This window comes from Triticum dicoccoides, chromosome 5A (genome assembly GCF_002162155.2).
Source record: "Triticum dicoccoides isolate Atlit2015 ecotype Zavitan chromosome 5A, WEW_v2.0, whole genome shotgun sequence".
Taxonomy (NCBI): domain Eukaryota; kingdom Viridiplantae; phylum Streptophyta; class Magnoliopsida; order Poales; family Poaceae; genus Triticum; species Triticum dicoccoides.
This window is the reverse complement of record NC_041388.1, coordinates 376,053,154-376,059,681: the sequence shown is the minus strand read 5'-3', so window position 1 is coordinate 376,059,681 and position 6,528 is coordinate 376,053,154.

The following is a 6,528-nucleotide window of genomic DNA, read 5'->3' as shown; positions in this document are numbered from 1 at the left end:
GGCCCGGTGGGAGGCCAGCTTGTCCGATAGGCCTAGTGAGGGGGGTTCTACTCCTCTTTTTTTGCTTTAGTTATTTTTCTTTATTGTTTTCTTTTAATTACCCTGTTTGCATTTTTCTTTTAGTACCAAAAGAGTTTTGTTTTGAACAAAACTTGGCACATAAAACTAACACAATACCTTGAGATGAAACAAAAAGTTTGAGGTCAAAAGGAGTTGGCTAATCAATTTTAGAAACTGAAAAGGATATCTTAAATACTGTTGGACCAGATAATAAATTCCCAGGAGCAATTTGAGAATTCCAAAAATGTTTGAACATTTTAGTTTTCAGGTTTGGCAAATTTGAATTTTTGACTTTAAATTTGAGTTTGAATATGAACAGTGATTTGGATCAAGTGAGGATTAGCAACAGTAACATAATGACATGGCACCATCAACAGGGGGTTACTGTAGCATGACACTAGGGGTGTTACAGGTAACGATATTTCCATCATCTATATATTGATATATAGATTCTAGAGAATCATATAACCAGAAGTCTACAATTGTCGACATATATTTATCAACTAGATTACAAAAAAACCTTTCAAATGATTCAGATCCAAAGACCATGGCCGTGGCAAAGTGTGAACAACACTCGGACTAAACTCAAGCAAAGGGTATAATCTAGGTAGAAATGATCTTGCTCAATAATGGAAAGGTATTCATAAGCAATACCTACAGCAGTTTTCTTCTGGAAACAGAATTGAGAACAACGAGGTGGTGAAACAAAGAGCAAGTATTGCAGCACAAGGTTTCACGCAGATACCCAACTATTCTCCAGAGGTGGAATCTCATTCTGATAACTTATATTATTGGTAGTACAAAACCATCTATCTGTGCAGTTGATAAATGTAGTGATTACATATCCATGTGGATCACTAGATTCAGACATATATGATTGATTCCCGATGGAATCTCAATTTTGAATCAAAATACAAAATGCAACATACATTGTGTAAATTCGGTAAGTCACCATACGACTTATTATTGTCAGTACATATGGTACAACTGACGTAGTGAGATCCTTATACACAAGGATTACTCCTACAATGATGATTATCCATGTTTGTGTGTCTGCAACGACGACACGTGTAATCATGTAAATGACGGAGTTTTAAATGAAGGATTTGGGTAAACGAAAATACCGCTCGTTACTACAAATTGAGCACATTCATTCATACATTATGGTATACTATGTTGTCAATATCCATAACATATTGGAGAAATTCATTATGGACAAATCTTATCCATTCATAACTCTCATAGTAGTTCATTCTCTAGACGTAGAGAAAGATTTATTTAGACCAAGAGATGATGAAAATGAGATATTGGTACTCAGCGTTCCATAATGCCATTGGATCCACCAAATACAATTGGTTGGTACTCAAGAATATCTTCCGATATCTCCAAGGCATCAAACATCTTGTCCTGGTTTTTCAGTTTCACAGAAATGTGAACACCGATATCATTGGATACATCGACCAGATCTCCACTATGTCAGATCGTAGACAAGCTTAGTGTTCCTAGTAGGTGTGGTAGCCCTCTCATGAAGAGTCTTCGAAACAGACCTCGTGGCTACATCCACCAACCATTATCTCAACGATAATGTTACTTGTGTTGCCCGAATGCAAACAGTTACATAATAAGCAATATCGCTACATTGCATATCTTGCAAGTCAAACCATATGACTGATTTGTTTACGAAGTCTCTACCAACTTCTACATTCCAGATATATGTTCTTAGAATTGGTGTGTGACGGCTTCGAAAAATGCAAGAATCAGGGGGAGTATTTTCCTGAATTGGTCCTGTTCAATGCATCATATTATACTCTTTTTCCCTTCATGAGTTTACTATCCAGGTTCTCATAAAGATTTTAATGAGGTAATATCAACATAAGATCATATGTCATACTTTCAGTTTTCCCCACCGTGGTTTTTAGGAAAGTATATATGACATATTTATTGTTCTCTTGATTCTATGAGTTTTCTCGTATTGAGTTAAAATGAGACAATAACCATTATATGTTGCATAATTTTCTCCTTATTTTTCTCATTGGGTTTGAAGGAGTTTTGGCAACATATTATACTCCTCATATTTTTCCCACGAGGTTTTCGGAAGAGGCTCTTTTCAACATGATGATATGACATGGACAAGAGTAGATTAGGGGAGTGTTAGGATTTAATTAAGACACTTAATTGAAGGGAAATCTCCCCTTGTCCTAACCGTCCCTCCGCAACAACTGCATCCCTTGATGCGCTGTTCGGGAACGGACATGTCCCTCTGTTACGTCCTCTCAGATTGTATATAAGCCTAATCATTAATGAAAGAGATCAAGAGTTCGTTTCATTTTGTCTCTCGCTCTAGAAGTCGACTCACAACAAAATTGTTGTACACCCTCGCAGATCATAGGGCCGCCTACAACAGGCGAACGCAGCACAACCGCAAGTTAAATGGAGACACGACCTTTTTTTGTTTTGACTGTATTAGCATTTTTCCATTGACACAATGTTTTTACCTCTCATTATTGCTCTGCGGATAGCTTCATCAATTGTGTCCTCTTGCACCCCGGGCGGATGCTAAGCACCTACTCCTGCCCCATTTCCCGTCTCCAAGGCTGGCACACATCCACCAGAGCCAGCACCTGTTGCGGCGCCATCTTGACTTAATGACTTTCATCACGGTCGACATCCATGGCAAAACCTCACAGACCACATGATATCAGCTACTCCTTCTGTTTTAAATTACTCATCACAGAAATAGATGTATCTACAACTAAAATACATTTAGATACATCCATACCTGCGACAAGTAATTCGAAACGGAGAAAGTACCTTATACACTCTGTCGAACAAAAACAACTAGCATGTGAGATAAATGGGATTTGTGAATCAACAAGGATGTTCGAATGTACCATCAGTTCCTGCCATACCACGCGAAGAGCTACCACCGCAATCTTCAACAGATACACCCCGTGAGACTCCTCCATCACCAGCTGGAAAAAATAAATCCCATCCAATTCAGTTGCCAAATAGATACTCCCTCCGTTCCTAAATACAAGTCTTTCTAGAGATTGTAATAGAAACTACATATGAATGTATATAGACATATTTTAGAGTATAGATTCACTCATTTTGCTTTGTATGTAGTTCATATTAAAATTTCTAGAAAGATTTATATTTAGGAACGAAGGAAGTATATCTATTTTAATATTTTGGTAATGCTTTTTCCAGACCTACTACACACATTTAATTGCAGGCAACATGGGAGACATGCGCACAGCATCTGGGTATTCTGACCCTGTTTGAACCAATAAAAAATCAGAGAGGAACGCAACAATTCATCGGAAAATAATGTGTTGCTTGGTACACATATAATCTATACAAAAATTAGTCAGCAGATCTTATTGTAATGCATCAGCACACATTTTTGTAATTACCAAACGTGACATAGGAACAATTGTTTTTATGATAAAGACAAATGAGACAGTTGACACTTTCTTTTCCATCATCACATTTCACACAAATTTTATGTTCATAAATACAGCAAGTGTATGATCGAATAAAGTTCAACTACTTATTTTTGTTACCTTCTTGTCCATCCAGGTGCTCGTGGATCCATTTTGCCCGTAGAATGAGCTGAAGCTGCATCTCCACTCTCTTCTTGGTCTGCAATCACAAAATCCATGGCTGGGTTCTTGTTCCTTTGGACGTCCCCTTCCTGGATCCCATCAGCGTTCCACGGCACCTCTACCGGCATCAACACGTGTTTGCTCGCCGTATGCAGCACCACTAAACTGACCGCCTCCAGGCTGACAACTAATTCCCCCACCGCCACTCGTCCCTGCATCTCCCATCCCTCATCTAGATCCGCCGCCAGACTGAACTTCCGCCGGATCTCATTTCCATTAAAACCATCGGCGAAAATAGGTAACCTGCAAGTAGATTCGATCCAGAAATCAAAGGTCCAAGTCCTAGATCGAATGCTTAAACAAGAAGGTGACACTCGGGGAGAAACAGTTGGCTAGTTTGGCAGCACATTTTTTCCAGAACCATAGTAAGTGAAAACCTCAGTATTCAATTGCGTGGGTAATGGATACTTAAGTTTTTAGAAATCACAATTTTTCTCAGTTTTAGCAAAACTATTGAGGTGTTTGGCAAATGCAGTATTCCTCACTTTCCCTGATTTGACCGTTGCATGCATCGTTTAGCTGAACCAAACGCAGCTACACTAAAGGACAAGAGGATCTGTAGTGGAGTTATCTACTCACCTCTTATATCCCTGGCCGCATAAAATCGATCAGTGTACGACTGCTCCAACGATCGATCGATCTAAGAGCATCTCCAGCCGTTTGGTCCCCCAAGGGTTTGAAATAGCGCCGCCTTAGGGGCGTGTCGGCTGAAAAATCGGCGTGGGGGCGATCGGGTTTCTAGCCGATGTCCCAGGTCGCCCCCAGTTGCCGATTTTGGCCCATTTTCAGCGCAAATTAGCCGACTCGTCAGCCCATTTTCGATGTAAATTTGCCAATTATCGGCGCAAGTTGATTAATTTCGACCCGTATTCGGCGTGCTTCAGCACAAATTCAACAGAAGCTATTTTTTAGCACATAGTTCAACTGAGAAAATCAATAGAAACCAAATAGTTCAATACAAATTATGTAGTTCAACAAATAAAACTCATATTTCATCACACGTCGAGCTAGTCGTTGCCCTTGAGCCTCCATAGGTGCTCCACCAGATCCTGTTGCAGTTGTCGATGCACCAGTGGGCCTCGGATCTCCTGACTCATATTGAGAAAAGCAGTCCAGGTTGCCGGTAGGTGGTGATCAACTTGGGCAAGAGGACCCTGCCTGTAATATGGTTCACACTGGCTCTTTCTGCTCGCTCTCAATGATCATGTTGTGCAAGATGACACAACAAGTCATGATCTCCCACATTTGATCTTTCAACCAGGTCTAAGCGGGGTACCGGACAACAGCAAATCGAGATTGGAGCACACCAAATGCCCGCTCGACATCCTTCCTGCAAGCCTCCTGAACCTTCGCAAAGTGGAAGTTCTTGCCTCTTGGCACAGGGTTTGAGATAGTCTCCACAAATGTGGACCATCTCGGATAGATGCCATCTGCTAGGTAGTATCCTTTGTTGTAGTGCCGCCCATTGACCTCGAAGTTCACCGGAGGAGAATGACCTTCAACAAGCTTGGCAAAGACAGGGGAGCACTGCAGTACGTTGATGTCATTGTGAGTTCCTGGCATACCAAAGAAGGAGTGTCAAATCCAGAGGTCGTGTGTGGTCATTGCCTGAAGTACCACACTGCAATTGCCTTTGGCACCTTTGTACATCCCCTGCCAAGCAAATGGACAATTTGTCCATTTCCAATGCATGCAGTCAATGCTTCCAAGCATCCCAGGAAATTCTCTTGCTGTATTCTGTGTTAGGATCCGAGCAGTGTCTTCAGCATTGGGTGATTGAAAGTATTGCGTTTGAAACACTACCACCACTGCGCTGTAGAACTTGTAGAAACACTCAATGGTCGTGGACTCGACCATGCGTCCATAGTCTTCCAGTGAACCACCGGGAGCTCCGTATGCAAGCATCCTCATAGCTGTCGTGCACTTCTGGTGTGAGGTGAATCCAAGTGTGCCGGTGCAATCCTTCTTGCACTTGAAGTAGTCGTCGAACTCCCGGATGGAATTCACAATCCTGAGAAAGAGCTTTCGGTTCATCCGATAACGGCGCCAAAATACTTTTTCGTCGTGCAGTGAAGCGTCGGTGAAGTAGTCGGATTAGAGCAAGCAATAGCCTTCTAGTCGATGCCTCTGCTTTGCCTTCAGCCGCCCCGACGCCGAGCCACCTCGCCGCGGCTTTGCATTGCTCGCGAGCAGGCTGGCCAGGGCGGCGAGGACCATGAGATGCTCTTCGCCCTGGGTGTCGGCATCGGCTTCCTTCTCCAGCAGTGCCGCGAGCGCCTCCTCGTCGTCCGAGTCCATCACCGAGCAGACAAATCGCCGAACACCTGACGGACGTGGTAGGCGCGCAGCCGCCGGTATTCTAGCCTTGCGCGGCCGGAGCGCCGGAAAGCTCGCCCAGGAACGGGGCGAAGGATGCCGCGGCGAAACCCTCTTTCTTTTCAGGCGGGGGAATGGTCTATCTAGCGGCGGTGGTTGGTGGGTGGCGCCGGGATCGGCAAGGCTGTGGGAGGGCGTGCACGCGGGGTGGGGGCGCGGACCTGAACGTGCAAGATGCGTTTTTGCCTGACAGTTGTGGCCCAGACGTGGGTTTTCCTTCCGCCGGAGCCCCCAAGCCCCCAGTGTGCTGGGTTCGCTCTGGGATTGCCGGGTAAAAAAACGGGCCGAGCCGGCCAATTTCGACATCCTAGGACGCGACTGGGTTTTTTTTACAACGACATGAAAAAAGTCACCCTGTGGGCCTGTTGGGACGCGAGTGGAGATGCTCTAAGCCTCACACGCACGTGTTTCCAGCCGGCGTTGC